At 40.6% G+C, this 18706-nt stretch overlaps 1 protein-coding gene across 1 annotated transcript in view; it reads left to right on the top strand.

Moving 5' to 3' along the window:
• The window catches only part of UNC5B (unc-5 netrin receptor B), a 1477685-nt gene that overhangs the window by 800596 nt on the left and 658383 nt on the right, over positions 1–18706 (top strand). The window lies entirely within an intron of this gene.

Raw genomic sequence — 18706 nt, 5'->3', positions numbered from 1 at the left:
ATGCCCCTTTCTAAGGCATGCCAGATGTTCCTCCTCTACAAAGAAAAGAGGCTCACAAGCAAGTTTTACAGTTACTTCACATAGGGGCCATTCAGCCAGTCCCTGTGTCAGAGAGGGGCCTAGGATTTTATTCTCGCCTGTTCCTTGTACCAAAGAAGGGGAACACGTGGAGACCAATTTTGGATTTATCTCTCCTCAACACGCTTTTGGACATTCCCAAGTTCAAGATGTTGACGTTACAACAGCTTTTACCTCTGCTGGGCAAAGATCACTGGATGGTAACTTTAGATCTCAAGGAAGCTTACCTTCATGTGCCTATAAGGCTAAGTTGCAGAAAGTATCTGCGGTTTCGAGCTGGAAATTCTCATTATCAGTTCTCTGCATTGCCCTTGGCTTATCTACTGCGCCCAGAGTATTCACAAAGGTTCTGGCTCCAGTGATAGCTTACTTCAGGCTTCAAGGAATTCAAATCTATCCTTACTTGGACGACTGCCTGATTCTGGCTCAAGAAAAGGAAGACCTTCTACAGCATCTCAATATGTTATAGAATAGCTAAGATGCCTAGTGTATTCTGTGAACTAAATAAAGTGCAGTGTAGTACCCTCTCAAGACATGTGCTTTCTGGGCGTGAGACTGAATACAGCAGCCCAGATGGCCTTTTAACCCCGGACAAACAAAAGAGTCTGTCACTTTACTTCCATCAACTATCTCATCAGTCCGTGCTGACTGCAAGGACAGTCCTTCAAGCATTAGGGTTCATGGCATCTTGTATTCTGGTGCTTCCCAATGCCAAACTGCATATGAGGAAGCTACAATGGTATCTCAAAATGTATGGACACAGCACTGCCAGGATTTGGACACTGTCATTCAAATAATACCTTGCCTTCAAAAGAATTTTTGTGGTGGGCTCAGGAATGTCACCTAAACAAGGGACTCTCTGTGACCCGCCAGAGGCAAGTCAGATTTTAACGACAGATGCCTCGGACATTGCTTGGGAGCTCATCTAAATGGAAAGTGGATACAAGACAAGTGGCCTGCCAGACTACAGCATCTACATATCAACATGAAGGAGATGTTAGCAGTCCAGTTTGCTTTAATGGCTTTCAAGGAGTTACTTCTTCCAGGGCAGGTGTTGATTCTAACAGACAACACAACTGTCATGTGGTACATCAACAAGCAAGGGAGAACACATTCTTATCCTCTATGCAGGCAAGCAATGATTTTATGGGAGACTGCGCCAGCTTGCAACTAACTCTTCAGGCAAGGTTTCTGCCAGGAGCACAGAACTCCTTAGCAGATGTGTTGAGCAGACAAATCATGGATCCCCACGAGTGGAAATTGGATCTTCATGTATTTCAGAAACTGACAGTGTCATGGGGAACTCCAGACATAGATCTGTTCGCTTCTCCACTAAACCACCAGCTGCCAAAGTATTGCACAAAGGGGTTTCATCACACAGCTTGGAAAGTGGATGCTCTGTCTTTCAGTTGGAAAAACCTTCATGTGTATGCCTTTCCACCTCTACCTCTTCTTCCAAAGGTACTATTAAAGGTCAGACAAGACAGGCCAAGGATGATTTTGATAGCTCCAGATTGGCCTCGCAACACTGGTACCCACTACTACGGAGTCTGGTAAAGGAGCCCATGGCCTTTACCTCTGATTCCTCATCTTTTATCTCAGAAGGACGGTCATCTGCTCAATGTCAAGCTTCACTCTCTTCATCTAACAGCCTGGCATGTTCTGTGTTGAAACACAGCAGGTCTCAACTTCCTCAACAAGTTTTAAATGTGATTATGGAAGCTAGAAGACCTAGTACAAGGAGAGTGTACGCAGAAAATGGAAGAGATTTTTATTTTGGAGTACAGCAAAGAATTTGGAGATTTCAGAGCCTAATTTGAGTGTGGCTCTTCAATATCTTACTGAATTGTTGGACAAAGGTTTGTCCTTCTCTTCCATAAAGATTCATGCTGCAGCAATTTCAGCTCACTATGATTGTGACCCACCTTTGTTTTCGCATCCTTTGTTCAAGCAGTTTCTTAGAGGGCAAAGAATATAAGACCCCCACGAGAGCTCCTACTCCTGCTTGGGATCTCAATTTTGTGTTGGAAAAACTTACTCTACAACCTTTGAGCCTGCAGCTACTGCTGAATTGAAATATTTGTCATGGAAGACTGCTTTTCTGTTGGCTATTACTTCTGCAAGAAGGGTGTCTGAGTTGCAGGCCCTTATGGCAGTAGAGCCCTTTTGATTTTCCATAAGGATAGGGTATCATTACGCACTAATCCTTCTTTTATGCCTAAGGTGGTTTCTAGTGTGGCTTTAAACCAAACTATTCATTTGCCTACGTTTTTGCAGATCCTCAAAATAAAGGGGAAAAGATTTTGCACACTTTAGATGTACACAGGCAATTGCTATTATTTAAGCAGGACTAAGGATTTTAGGCAGTCTCAGCAGTTGTTTGTTTCTTTTGCTTTGAGTTCTCAGGGCAAGCCTGTGTCAAAACAAACTATTTCTAGGTGGATTGGCTTTTGCATTGCATTTTGTTATTCCCATCATGGCAAGGAGATTCCAGCTGGGATTAGGCCTCATTCCACTAGGGCTACTGCCACTTCGACAGCATTTCTAAGGGGGGTGGCAACTAAGGATATTCTGGAAGCAGCTACTTGGAGTTCAGTACATACTTTCTCTAGGCATTATCACCTTCCTATCTACTCTAAGTCTAGGGCTGGTTTTGCCACAGCTGTTTTACAAGGCATATTGTCAGCTCCTACTACTTTATAATTTGCCAGCCTCCCTTACCTCTGCTTTGGGATTCTACCCAATAGTCAGGACTGCAGCAATGGAAGACGAAGAACATAGTACAGTTTTGTACCTACCATAAATGTAGATGTTCGAGGATTCCATTGCTGCAGTCCAATTTACCCTCCTCCTTCCCTACTGTATTTAGGGGTGGTTGTGTAGGTGAGTTTACATGCTTATATTTTTGTATATATGGTTGTATATATTATACATGTTTTTGGTGCAGGTTGTTTTGGGACTTGTCTTTTTAGGGTCTTCTGACATCTGGGGCAAGAAAAGACTGAGGATATGACGTCGGTCATGCGCATTAGTACCCTGACGTGACGCCAGTCTAATGCGCCTGACCAACGCCAGCCTTATACTCTGGTATTCGGGCCGACGGGACGCGGACTATACCCAATAGTCAGGACTGCAGCAATGGAATCCTCGAACATCTACATTTATGGTAGGTACAAAACTGTACTTTTCAGACTGCAGAAACCATAGGCTTAATGCCAGCAGAATAAAGAGTTTTAGCTTAAAAAATGAACTTGTATAGTTTTTGGCCATCACAGAGGTTAGCACTGATGTCTCATAGAGCTTGGTTCTTCAGTTCGGTTCTTGGCTAGGCTGCCTTCTGTACAGAATCTGTACGTTCTGACTGTGTCAATATAGGTGCTTTAGTTTCCTCCCACAACCAGAAGATGAACTGTAGTGTAGGTGAAGTGACATTACTTTAAATTGCCTGTAAGTGTATATCATGTAGGTGACTGGTGTGTGTGAGTGAGCACATCCTATGATGGGCTGGCGCCCTATTCAGGATTAGTCTCTTTACCCTGCATGCACTGAATGCCAGGATGGTCTCCAGCTGCCATAAAAAATTAACTGAATTAAGCAGGTAACCAGGCAGTAAATGACTGCATAGTTTTCATTTTCTCTGTCTGTCTGTCCTGATGTACTTAGGCAAATGCAGTCTAGCTGTATCCAGCTACACTATCAGTATTCAAAAAATGAAGCAAATTGTGGAAGAATCAAAGAATAGAGTTTATAAATAACAAAAATCCTATAGTTGTACTTCTAAATGTCTTAGTGAGTGATAGTGTAGAATTTCACAAGAGTAGCTGCACAAAACAAGGTTTATATGAGTAACTTTTAAAGCATTTTTGATGTTTAATTTTTACCTGTTCCAGGTGTTCTGTGTTACACCATTAGTTGCTCTTTCAATATGTCATCTTTCATAATGGTGTAATTGCACGTCTGCATGTCATATTCCTCGCCTGCATGTCTGAGATCCTTAGAATTGCTACATTTTCAAAGGCACATCATCACATTACAGTATCAGTCTTGGCTATGGACCCATTTTTCTCCCTCTGCAAATATTGAAGCATTTGATTATTCCAGTAAGTGACTGCTCATTTTAGTGAAATGCTTTTTATGCATTGTCTGCAAACTCACATCACAGATTCTTTAGCCAGTTTTTGGGATGCAATTTTACTACCGTAGGACTAAGTAGGTATCCTTAGTATTAAATGGGTGATAATAGATCAAGTTCCATCTGCTGGTAACTATGAAATGTAACAGTTGTAGACAAGGATGCTGGAATTACATGAAGAACACTTTTATGTACTGCTGTGGTTTACTGCAGATGCCATTTTAAGGTTAACATATTTTATGTTCTGTGATTTCAAGCATACTGTGCAAAAATATGTCTGCCATGCTCTTATATTACTTTCTTTTTCAAGCAAAAACAAGTTAACTGAGCCAGAACGACACAGTGAATCCTTGCAGCTGGTCATGGTAAAAATGGAACACAGATGGCCTGAAAAGATCTGTTTGTGCAGGAAGCTAAGCCAGTGGGGATGGCTTATCTCAGTGGGTTGCAAGTCCTTGACGGGGCTGCTAAAGAGTACAATGATGGCACTTTTGTCCGCAAGACCAAACTGATTCATTGTGTGAGATGTTTAGGATTATCAGCACCCTTATGGGGATGATATGTTTTTAATATACACTTGTTCAAGAACTGAACAAAGTTACTGTATATGTTATTCTCTTTGCTTATTTCAGCCAATTAACATTTGTTGATTTCACTGGTTACCTTGTTTGCAGCTGAAAACCTAACTTTGTATGTGTAAAACCTGGATTCCCATGTTGAACATTTGTGTATTTATGTCAAAACCGATTCTATTATTCCACATTAGTAAATAGTTGAACATTTTATAGAGTAAAATATGTAACCTGCTTTTAATTTTTTAAGTGATTTTTCTTGGCATTTTTTCCACTTTCTTTCTAGTACCAAAAAGGTCATTATTTACTGGCAGTAAAAGACCCCTTTCCTATACACTTCTTTCTTAAAAATGCCCCTTAGTTTTGTCCTTGTTGAAGCTGATTTTCCTTCATGAATGCTTTATGTTACCTTGACACTTATCTGTTGCTTGTTTCAAGGTATTAGTTTTGGCAACAGTCTTTTATACCTGTCCACTGCATTTCATAAGAAATAATTGAGATGAATTTTTAAAACTCGTTTTTCCCACTTTGTATATACTGTTCATACTGTGAATAAATATCTTAAGTTTACTTAAGTCACTGTATAGTTTCTGCATTGCCTTATTATTTGTATTTTTAACTGATCATGCATTTCACTGTATCCTCAAAATATTTGTCTTTATTTTTTTATTTTGTTGTGCATATGAATATGTTTGAATAAAATTATGGCCTGAGTCATGAATGAAAGGGGATTTTGACCATCTCACCTACCCAGTTAAGAAACAGAAAGAAAGACTTTATACAAACTTTATGTCCATCTATACACATACACACACACGCGCACACTCACACACACACACACACACACACACACACACACACACACACACACACACACACACACACACACACACATACATATGTGTGTGTGTGTGGCCATGCATTAACAGGGTTCCCTTATGAAACCTCAACTATAAGCAGCCCTGGAATGAAAATCCCAAACACAAATGCCTGAAATCTCCAACTGTAAGCAGTTTTTACAGGGAACAAATCCTCTCCATGCCCCCCCCCCCCAGAAAATATATATGCCATCTTCATAGTTACACAAATATGGCAAAGGAAGAAATCTAACAAAACAAAAGAATTACTACCACTGCATATCAAGAAAGCAAATTGCCTATTAATTGTTTAAGATTATCTTGGTGATTCAATGTTTTCTTAACATTTATAACAGTATGTGATGTTGAATTTCTTCCTTTCTCTGTATATATTGCAAATATGTTAAATGAATAGAAATTTTCTTAAAAAAAATAAATCAAAGTGGCAGTAATATCCTATACATTCTGTTCCTTGACATCTTGTGATATGGGCATTTGACATTCAATTAATTTGATCTCTTCCCAGCCTGTAGTTATACCATTAACTAGGACTAAGTTTTGCTGCATTTTGAAGTGGGTGGTCATGTATACATATACTTTGGATTATGCTAAATATATTATGGGATTTGTTATATCTTCCACTGATTTTGTGTGCTTTATACAAGTATCAGTGGACAGATTGTAGGAAGATTCAGCATGACACTATAAACTGGTAAAAGAGTGATATTTGCTAAATGTAGCAACTGGCTAAATGTAACTCTGTAATATAATGACTTCCAGGATATATATATTTTTTGATATACTAATTTTTGTGTCTTGAATGTAGTAGTTAACATTTGCACCTCCACTGAAATGGACCTGTCATGGTCCAGTCAGATGTCCAGGTAAACAAACACAAATCAATAAAATAAATAAATGGAAGTTATATGGTGCTCATCTGAGTTTTGAAGTGCAGTAATGATATTACAGTATTTTATTTATGTTCTATAAATGTTTATTAGTTCAGTTTTGCCTTCCCTTCACAATTGTACTATTTTTTCTTCATATTTCTTTTAGTTGGTTGGATTTAATTATAATGTGTTGTAGCTAATTCATAAAATAATAAAAAGTCACATGTAGTTTCTGCATTTCTTATTTAGTTTCTTTTGAGATTTGTTGGCTGTAGAATGACTATTTTTGTAATAACACCTGAGGTAATTGTGTGACATAAGTATTTAATGTCTGCACTCAAGCGATATAAATCGTTTTGTCCATCATTCAGAAACAAGTGCCTAAGACCTGTGAAGAGAGAGAGATAATGCTTCTGTACAGTTATCCAACTGTTTCAAAAACACTTTTAATGATGTCTGAATAAAATATATTCTTTCCCATATTTCAGTGCTAATTTAATTAAAAATTTAAATCAATAAACTTCCCATCTGAAACACCACATGGTTCATGGTTCACTAATTCCTTAACCTTTAACAACAGCTGAAAGATCAACTTTTTTCCTCTTCACTTCAGAGTATGTCAAACCAACCGTACTTCTCTTCCCAGCAGCCCCTGTTTATGGTCAACATTATTAAACTAGACCGTTCACCTTAAGGGACTGCTGTGTTAAAAATTGCACAAAAAGTGAGGGGTAATTTTCTTTGCTTACTTTGTGAAGATGAGACATTTCTGTAAATTAAGTTTTGCCTTTTAAGAAGATGCAGGCAGGCAGGGGAAGGGAGATAAGATGTACAGCTCGGTTACTATTTCCAAATTTAAGTTCTGCTGGCCCTGAATACTCCGTCAAGGGCAGTGGGCAGTCTTACATTTCTCTGGTAAGCATGGACTTTTCCGAAGAAGATAACTCAAATGGTGAATAAAGTGTTGATAGAATGTATGAATGTTGATACCCTCCAACACAGCAGGAAATTTGTAACTTTAGTAGATATAGAGATGCTTCACAAATACAACAGTTACATGTCAGTTCCCATCATAAATACAAAAATAACAGCACTAAAAGCTGATAATTTTATTATATCTTTAAGAAATAAATGTGCAGTGTTTCTGGATTCTTTTTAGATTTTTTTCTGGTTAGATTATGATATTTAGTCTTGATGTAAGGAGAGGCATGAATTACAGTAAACTAATAAGGCCTGCTCAGAGCTGACTAGGTAGGTAGAATGAGAAATGTAGGATAGACTGACATTTTTAGAATACAGCAGACACCCAACACTTTCAACAGGATAAGTATCAATCTGATGTTCATCTTCATTTATTCCTTACTGATGGGTTTCAGTTCTGTCCTCGGAACCAAGTTGGCCTTATAACAAGCTTGTGTGGCCAAAAAACTCTAGAGCTAAGCTTTACCTTTACCCATAGTGCCCCTCTCCCTGTTACCTCAGATCTCGTTTGCTGCATAGCCATCAAGACGTGTCAAGCCAGCTAAGTACTATAAAAATTATTGTTCTGAAACCTCTTTTTCTATAGAATTTCCCTCTTTTGCTCTTGTAATACCCTCTCTTATTAGTCGCTAAAATTTTACCCCTATTGAGTGATTTTTTTCTTCTCACTTTCTTACTAACTCAGTAATTTAGTACCATCGCTGGTACAGGCCTTCCCTCTCTCTCTACTTTCTTTCCCCTTACCACTTGAGGTAATCTACATGCCATTGTTGGTATTTTTTCTTGCCTTCTTCATTAAAAAAAAATGCTTTTTTATCTGTCTTCCATTTAGAGTTTGTGCTTTGTATTGTATTTGTGTCATATTTTGTAGATACTAGATAAACAATTTGCTTAAGTTGCTCCCCGCCATGTCTAAGAAGAAAGGGACAACAGGATTCAAGCAATGCGAACAATGCAGTCACAAAATGCCTAATTTGGGCACTCATGTATGTTGTGTCTACTATCTGGGTGTTCTGCATCTCTTTGTTCAACCACCTTGTGACATTTGTAAAGGGTTCAATTCTTGTACCCTAAACAAGAGGAAAAACAAATCGATTCTTAAAGGCCTATTAAAAACACCTTTTTCAGAGGCTATTTCTGGGTTGGAGGGCTCACCCCTCCAAAGAAAGAACACAAAAAAAAAGAAGTCACTCTTTTCCTTTTTCACCTCTTTCTGGTGATGGAAAGTCTGAACCCAAGACAAAAATTCCTAAATTGGCACCAACCACTTCAGCAACAGGGCCTGAAACACCCTCCATCGGGCCGTCCTTAGTTTCGAAGCCACATGTATCCACTTCAGTGCTGTCTCCAATAACTTTGCCCGTGGCACTGATAATATCTACTGCACCAACTATACCTTCAACTAGTACTTCAGCTCCATCCACAATAGTGAATCCAGCACCACTCACTTCCCCCATCCCTATACATGTTACTGGTCTTGAGACCACAGTGCCAATAGGAGAGCCTGCTTCTCTAACCCAATACTCTCCCATGGCAGATCTTTTCTTTGGGCAACAATATAGCCTTTTTTTGGAATGGCCTGCTTCTCCTTCTGAGATATCAACCCAATCTTCCAGGATCCTCTCAGAATTGGACGTGGTGCATCTTGTGGATCAGTTGCTGATGGCTAGATGGATTTCAACACCTTCCAGAACTCCCCTCCCAACCAGAGTTGGGAGTTTCTCTCCACGGACTCCTGCATACTCTCCTCCTCCTCATTTGACCTCCTTGCAGGTATCAAAGTACTTGGCACCAATGCCTATTTTGGTTCCCACTCCTTTGATTCCACTGGTGGACCTCACTGTGGTTCTGGAGCAGACCCTTTGCTCTTAAGCTCACTCGGAGCCGAGCCATCCTCAGGATCGTGACTGGACTGCAGGCACTGTGACTCCTAGTATGGTGCTGATTTTTTCTACGGCGCCTTCTACTATGGATCTGGGATTCTTGGCAGTACTACATCCTCTTGGGGCTCCTTCCTTGGGAGTGGGCCCATCAGAGCTGGGTGTGACCCCGGTTTCAAGGTTGTCCTTCTCGGTTCTGGGCAACCATCCCTATTCAGGTGGGCCAGCATTCCAAGTGATGGAGAGGGCCCTTGCCTCTGTAGGCAAACCATCGGCGTTGGAATACCAGATATGTTCTCCCTCTGAACCACAGCTGACACAGGCCACCACATCTGGACATCAAGCACAAGAGCCTCAAGATACCCTAATGCAGGGTGACCGCTCTTCGGAGTCCTTGTCAGAAGCCCCGCTGAAGAGGTACCATGTAGGAGATCATGCAAGAGGAAGCATCTGAACTCCCCCGACTAGTCCCTCACTGAAGATATGGACTATGATGAAGGGGAGGGGTCCCCACAGTCGCTCCCTGAGGATGTCTCCTTTGGAGACATACTGGAAACTTTAAAGCAGCGCAGAGACTGGAAGCCCACCAACACTTCCTCTGAGGAGTCTGTATTTTTGCAGGCTTTTTGTGCTCAACCCTCTTCTTCTTCTTCTTGGATGACCCCATCTGCAGACAAATTAGTCCAACTCATCATGCAGCACGCATGGAAGAGTTCTGATATGACTGAACCAGTCCCCCAGAAGGAAGTCCACACTGGTCCAAACGCCTACCGGTAGATGCTATGGTGGTGGCAGCGGCCATGAGAAAAGAGCTTGCCAACAAGAACCAGACTGTCCACCCCCCAAACAGGGAGTCTTGGGTGGTGGACAGGTTAGGGAAGCAAGTGTTTGCCTCATCGACCTTTGCCATTCTGTCCTTGAATTACTTGACACACTTTACTATGCTTCAGAGAGACCTAATCTCAGAACTCTCCAGAACCTTAGCAGGAGCAGTTTCTGACGAGTTATGGGACAAATTTGCCTCACAGCTTGTGACCCTGGAATCTATATCCAACTTGTCCATGCAGTTAATCTTTCATGCTACCAAAGGAATGGCTAGAGCTGTGGGTTTAGGCGTTGTCATGAGATGTCATGCCTGGATATGCCTTTGTGACTTTGTGGACGCTTTTAAGTCTTCCTTTCGTAATGCTCCAGTGGAAGGTACTACACTTTTGGGCCCAAAAGTGAAAGACACTTTAGCCAGGTGTGAAAAGGATGGCAAGATCCTGTCTGCCATGGGCGTACATTTTTCCACCTCTCAGTGATCCTACTGTAGGAGTCAGAGTAGTGAAAAGATGTGGCACAAGAAATTCCAGGGTCTTTTCTGTGACACATGTGGTGAGTTTACTCCCCGGGGAAGAGGAGATAGCACATCCGGAAGACACCCCTGCAGAGGCAATGGGGGTTCGCATAATCAAGGGTCCAGAGATTCTTTCTCTGGACAGTCCTATCCATGCTCTTGAAGGTCAGCCTGATTGCTTGGGTGCAGAATATAGTAGCCAGAGGTTTTGACATACCTCTCAGTATTTGTCCAAAGCCATTAAGGCACATTCCTAATGTTCCACCCAGTCAAAGGGAAGCAGTAGCTCAAGAAATATGAAAGCTGTCTCAAAAAGAGTCATCCAGGTAGTCCCACCAGACCAAATAGGATCTGGAGTTTACTCAAGGTTCTTTTTAGTGCCAAAAAATACAGGGGACTGGAGACCAATTTTGGATCTCAACATTCTGAACAAATTTGTCAACCAAACAAAATTCTGGATTGTCAAGACTCATTCTGTCTTACCCTTCCTGGAAAAAGATGATTAAATGTGCTCAATAGATCTTCAGGATGCATATTACACAAACGCTCCAGGAGATTTCTTCACTTTTGGCTGGGAGCCAATCATTACCAATTCTGGGTGCTGCCCTTTGGACTCTCTAAAGCCCCCAGAGTGTTCCCCAAATGCATGGCAGTGGTAACAGCTCACTTGAGACTACAATGATTCCAAGTGTTTCTGTACTTAGACGATTGTCTCCTTTCTGACCCCACCAAGTACCTACTGGTTACAGCCTTGAACTACACTCTAAAACTAGCAAAATACCTAATAAGCTCTATAAACAGAGAAATGCAAGTTGACTCCTTCTCAAACTTTAGAACTTATAGGAGCAACTTTCGATACCCAATCTTGCCTAGATTCCCTGCCAGGTCACAGATTAGAAAGACTGAAGTCCCAACCCCGGGTGATACTCACTCAAGACAAGATTCCAGCAAGATTCCAGCTTGGGCTGTCCTCCAACTTTTAGGGTCAATGGCAGCATCGATTACAATAGTTCCCCTAGAGAGGTAACACATGAGACTTCTTCACTAGCTCCTGCTGGCACAGTGGTCCCCTTCACATCATCCTATGTACTTTCAGATCCGCATAACAAACCAAGCCAATCAAGATTTAACTTGGTGGTTGAAGCCAGAAAAAGACTTATGGAGTCACCCTTTTTCCCCATCTTTGCCAAAGGCCACAGTGACCACGGACACTTCCCAGATAGGGTGGGTGGGTGTTTTCAGAGAAAGATGGTCCAAGGCACTTGGTCAACCATGGAGGCCAACCTGCATATCAATGTTCTAGAACTGAGGGCAGTGCTTCTAGCATTGCAAGCACTCCAATCTGTCCTCCTGTCAGGAACAATTGCTATCCAATCTGACATGTCAGTGGTCTGGTACATCAACAAACAAGGGGGAGCCAAGTCCTACCCTTTGTGTCAAGGGGCCATGAGAATTTGGCAATGGTTAATAGCTTCCAACAACTTTCTGATAGCAATGCACATTCCCGGGAATTCCAACGTGATTGCAAACAAACTGAGCAGATGTATTCTCCTGCCTCACGAGTGGTCCCTCAATTCAACCATAGTGGCGAAGATCTTCAGCCGCTGGGGCTAGCCTTGCTGCTACCTATTCACCTCTCCAGCAAACCACAAATACAGCAGTTACTTTGCCCTAATTCCCCTACAGGGGGAGTCCCCAAGGGATGCTCTATTACACGATTGGTCCACAGGACTTCTGTATGCTTTCCATCACCATCTCCTGATCCCTCAGTTTCTAAAGAAGGCCCTTTGGCAGAGAAGCGGAGTAATCCTCATTGCACCCTACTGGCCCTGACAAATCTGGTTTTCCTTCCTTTGACCTCACCTAGTATGCCAACCATGGATTCTGGATCCAACTCTGGAATTACTCTTACACCCACAAGGGTTGATTCACGCAAACATATCCAAGTCTCAAGCTGACAGCTTAGCTTCTCCACTTCCAGTAATTGCCAGGCAGAATAACCTTACCTCCCTGGTACATAACATTCTTCTGGCTTCACATAAACCATCCGCCAAGAAAATCTATATTAGCAAGTGGAAGAGATTCCTTATTTTGTCCCAACAGAGAGAACTAGACCCTTGCTCAGCTCCTGTTAGTGTGGCTTTGGATTTTTTGTCAGGTCTTCTTCATTCAGGGGCAGTAGCCTCCACCATTAGAGTATATTTAGCTGCTATCTCTAACTTCCATAATGGATTCCAAGACTCATCCTTAATCTCCCATCATCTCTGTAAAGCCTTCTTGAAAGGGTTCTCACATATCAGACCACCTTTCAAAGAACCGATTGAACCTTAGAGTCTAACACTAGTACTGCAATCCCTGACATGAGCACCTTTCGAACCTGCTGCCACTTGCTATATAAAGTTCTTATCCTGGAAATCCCTATTTTTTCTAGCAATCACCTCAGCAATATGCATATCCAAGCTTCAGGCCTTGTGCATAAGTGAGTATCACTCAAGACTAATCCTTCTTTCCTTCTCAGAATTGGCAAGTAACCAGACCATTGACCTGCCAGTTGTTTTTCCAAAGTACTCAAACAAAGGAGAACACTGCCTTCATTTGCTGGATGTACATAGACAATTACAATTTTATCTGGATAGAACTAAGTCAGTACGTAAAGCAGACCAGTTGGTTGTTTCCTATTTAGGTCCTAAATTGTGAGACTCTGCTTCAAAAGTGACCTTATCTAAGTGGTTGAGAAACTGCATATGTTTTTTCTGCCAACATAATAAAATTCCTCTACTGAACAAAGTCAAAGCACACTCCACCAGATCAATGGTGACTTGTGCAGCTTTTCACTCAAGGGCTTCAATGGATGATATCTGTGCAGCTGCAACTTGGGATACCCCTCATACCTTTATCACGCATCAAAAATTGGATTTGGTCTCCAGGGATAGAGTATTCTTTGGTTCAATGGTACTCAGGAACATCCTTCCATAAGGGCCACCCAGGACATAAAGTAGCTAGGGAGTCTGTTCCATCAGTAAGGAATGAATGAAGATTAACAACATCAGATAAAGAAGTTATGTTCTTAACATAACGTTCCATCTGTGTTATTTATCTTCATTCGTTATATCCCACCCTCCTTCCCCCCTCCAAGGGGCTCCTGGAGGTCCAGATTTGGTCCAAATTCCGCATTAGGGGACCTGCTCAGAAAAAGCCTCTGCTTTCTTTATCATGGGCAAACTCAATCTGAGGCAACAGGAAGAGGGACACTATGGGTAAAGCATAGCTCAAGAGTTTTTTGGCTGACATGAGCTTGTTATAAGGCCGACTCTGTTTTGAGGACAGAACCGACATCCATCAGTAATGAATGAATGAATGAAGATGAACAACACAGATGGAACGTTATGGTAAGAACATAACATCTTTTTCTCTGCATGTTCTGTGCATTTCTTAAAAATGTGCCTGTTGCAGTTCTCTGTGTGTTATGGACGTACATAGCTTCTTAATGAAAATACAGCTTATCTTAAAATTAATTTAGTCAACCTCAAAACATTGCAAACTTATGTAATGTGCAATTATATTTATCATACATCTGATCATGGCATGCATCAGTTTGACAGGGCATAACAAAAATATATTGAAGAATTTAAAATGCATATAGGATACCAAAGAAAAAAACTTAACTTAGGAAGATACAGCTTTTGTTAAATATTCAGGCTCTACTGACCAGCATTCCCAGGCCAGCACAATACTGAGCTGACTGTAAATTAAAAACATCTTATTGAAACAAGACCCAAGCGGTGGTGGCAGTGAGGTCAGAGGACTGACAGGACCGAAGCACAGGGGTTTAGATTAACTGCAGCCAAAGTACATAGCATGGGTGGCATTATGTCCCCCGACAAGCTGGTTCATAGTTAGGAGGACAGTCAAAGATACACTCTTGGATAAAATCTCTAAAAAACAGAAAGACAAAACCAAGGCAATCAACTGGCTGATTATCATAAAAGTCTTCTTTAATAAGAGTCTTCTTAAATGTTGAGTCTTTTGGCTTTTCTCGGCTCGGGGTCACCACAGCAGAACTCCAGTCCGCTAATGATTGGCAGTAGATTTTTACGTGCCGAGTTGCCAGCCCTGACACATAATCTTCAACGAAGGTACGCCCATTCACGCATGTCTCCCCACAGAAGTAAAAATGAGAAATAAAAAGTTGAAATGGTAGGATAAGCACTTTTAGGTTAAACCCTTCTTCAGATCTGCCATTAGAATGCAAAGTGAAACATTGATAGTTGAAGCTAACAAATCAAAGTTGCTTCTTTCAGACACTGCCTTTTTGTATCCAATCAGTGTCTGCCACCTGAATCTACACCTCTTCAATGCAGATAGGTTCAGACTCAGATCAAATATCCAGTAAGATTGTGATTCTGTTATCCAGCTACTTGCATAATATTATAATAAACTTAACAAATCAAATGACTTATTTCATACATTTATATATATATATATATATATATATATATATATATATATATATATATATATATATATATACATACATTCTCTTCATAGTCTGTGCATCAGTGCAAGTATTTTATTTACTTCTAATCCAGAAACCCTAAGAGAAAAAGATAGTAATGTAAATTTGTTTTTTAGTTAAACTTTATCTTTTCTTCAGTGTACTGTATGTCCTGAAAAGAGAAAACTACAATGTCCGACATTTTCATGCAACATCTTCCTTGCAAGATTATCTATTTTTTTATTTTCCTGTTTGTTGACCAGGTAAGGGACTGGCCAAAAGGCCCTTTTCAGTAATGAACCGATTTCACATTTGATCAAATATTACAGCATTTACTGCATCAAACAGAAGATATTACATTTTGCAGTAACTCACATAGGTGAAAATTAAATAACTAGTCATTAAATTATCTAGCATGATTAATAAGCCCATAAATTATATTTGCAATTCAAATAATAGAAACAGCAAACATTCTACAAAGTTTAACAATGTATAAATCCATAATTATGTTATAACATAACAAACGTTTAGTGCGACCCCCCCCAACACACACACACACACACACACACACACACACACACACACACACACACACACACACACACAGCTAAGCTTGAACTATAAGATATTCAGGGTAATTTCCAAAAGGCTACTACTAACATTATCTAGGTAAATGTATTTATTTTAGACATTTGCAGTTTGATAGTGAAAATTTTCCTGTTTTCTTATCTATGAAAAATAAATTACTGTCTCCCAAACCAGTTGCTTCTACATATAAGTTGATATTAAATTTAAATTACAAAAAAAAGCTTTTGTTCATTTATTGGCCTAATCAGGATTTTTCACTGAACAATGACAGGGTATGGGGAACCTTAGGGAAAATATCAGGTTTCCATACTCTTTAATAAGCTGTTTTATACAGAATTTATGATTTACTTTGTTATTTAACAGCTTTAGTTTTTATGTAAAATTTATGATTTACTTTAATGCTGATTGACCTCATAGACAGAAAGCTTCTTTTTATCCTGGTTTAATTCCTGCCTGTTCAGTATGCAAAAATTCAAATATGGACATTTTACATATATTTTGAGGTTTTCCCCTGTGAACAATCTGTAGTCTTGTATTAATGAGAAATTTTGTCACTTCAATACTATATTGCAAGATTTGCCTTAGTAGCAGTGCATCTCATATTTTGGGTGGAATTTTACAAGCATTGCTTATTGAACTACTCTAAAGTACATATAAGTATATGTCTGATAAATGCATGTACAGGTGTATGTGAATGTCTCTCTCTCTCTCTCTCTCTCTATATATATATATATATGCATATTTATATAGGCATGTGTATGTGTAAGTTTGACACTTTTGTACACAGGATTAAGGCTATGAGCCGGTAATGAATTTCATCATGTAGTTCAAAGTTTGATAGCACTAGGCCCAATTTACCCATTGAGAGACTGTAAGTAAGTCATTTAAATGGGCAGTGCTCCTGGGTCACACTGAAAAGGGATGTCTATAGACATATATAGGTGCATAGCAGAATTGTGTATAAGTGACTTGTCTACGGGTCCTCACATTGGTTGGGTAATGAGACACTAATTGACAATTACTGCTATATACAAGTAAGTAACCTGCAAACAGCAAACCAGAAAGTCATTTCCTCATTCTGAGGTTAAGAAAGGGGTAAGCAGGGGCTTACATAAAGATCTAGAAGCGTGGATTTTGACATCCCTCTCAGAACTTTTTTAGGAGTGAATCGGGTGGAAACACCTGCAGTACAAAGTTGTAGCCTAGGCCCAGATGAGGCTTACAGCTAAGGACTTTCTAAAGAAGAGAGATTCTGTTAGAAAGACTGTACAAGATTGCTTATATATGATGGTGACATCCTAAGGTGCTCTTCTGTTTTCTGAACTATAACAAAATGAGGTGTCATTTTGAATTTCATGGTGGAAACTTTTTTGTTTAATAACAAGTGCCTCCACTGTTTCCTTGCACTGATAATGCTGGAGAGTATGATCACTAATCCAAGGAACTTTCTCGTTCATTACCATTCATTTGCAATGTCTCTGTTGCCAAGTGCATAACCTATATGAAGTACTGTATGTTCTTCGTGTTCACTGTTGCAGTCATCACATTTGGGGTTATCTGCCTGCAGGTAGCCCTCAGCCGGCCTGAATACCAGAGTCTTCTGATTCCTGCATCAGATGCTGTCTCTTCTTCCATGACGTCAGGTCATCAGGGGTATAAAACTTGCAGCCAATGCCATTACAGCAGTCTTTCTTGCCGTGCGGTGCCCGAAACAGAAGCAGTTCGCAAGTGCTGGACAGCCGACTCCTGAAATTTTCATTTTCAAGTTTCAGATCCAAAGTCTTCAAAAAAGATAAGTACCCCATTGGGGATCCTTTTTCTTGCTCCAACTGATGTCAGTAAAAGTTAACAATTGTCTTACCTGTGGAAAACAAATACTTCATAAAGATTTTCATTCGTACTGCATTCCCTGTTTAGGCCCAGACCACGACGTCCCTTGCTGTTGGGTTTATGCCTTGTTCAACCCCCAAACTATTTGTCGTCGGGCTGTCTTTGCAGCAAATTACTTTCATACTCGGTCTCAGTACTCTGAAATGGCTTCATTAAGCCATCCGACTACCGATCTTCTGAAAAAACTTAAGGATAAAGACAGAGACAGACTGAATAGGTCCAAAACTGCTGACAACGCTTCCATTAAGCTAGTCGCCAGTCCGCCAGTACTCAATGAGGCACTTTCGCAGCCCCTGATACCCGCTACTTCAGATTCACAGGCTTCTACTGAGACCCATTCGGAGTCCAGTATGCCACGAGATGCTTCTTCGACTATGGAACCTGTGTATGTCTCTATCTTGGATGTGTCAGGAGCTGCTGTGCAGGCAGCGGCTTCTGAGGGTGTATTCAGGCCTGCAGACTTGCATTTTAAACCAATGCCATCATCTTCATCCAGGCCTAAAACTCGCACCACACCTAGGAAACCGACGTCCAAACCACAGGCTCAGGCCCATATGCCTCAAAAACAAATGCTTAGAATGGCTGAAGACCTTATTACCTTAATTGGAGGAAGCCAGCCTTCCCCCTCTGAGACCTAGAACTGATTTTCTTTGTTATTCTTCTGATCAGGAATCCGATATTTCTGCTCCTTCTGATTACCAGGATTTGCCCTTATCTATGTATGAGGATTCTGATGCAGAGTATTCCATTCCCTCTGCTTTCCCTCCAGAAGATTTTTCTTTTGGTGAAACCTTGCACACTCTTAAGGAGTATTTCTGCTGGGAAAGCCAGGATTAGTCTGACTCCAAAAAGAGACTTAGGGAATTCTTACTCCTTTCTCAACACAGGCCTTTAACTATCCCTCCTGTTTTGAACATTGTAGATGATGCTGTCTTGGAAACTAGCCTTTCCCCAGACACTTTACCTCCAGCTCCCAGAAAACCTGACAAGTATTACAGAGTACC

Source organism: Protopterus annectens, chromosome 14.part0, assembly GCF_019279795.1.
Source record: "Protopterus annectens isolate FY-2018-M chromosome 14.part0, PAN1.0, whole genome shotgun sequence".
Lineage (NCBI taxonomy): Eukaryota > Metazoa > Chordata > Ceratodontiformes > Protopteridae > Protopterus > Protopterus annectens.
Note: the sequence above shows the minus strand (reverse complement) of the source record. Positions and strands in the feature narration are given on the sequence as shown.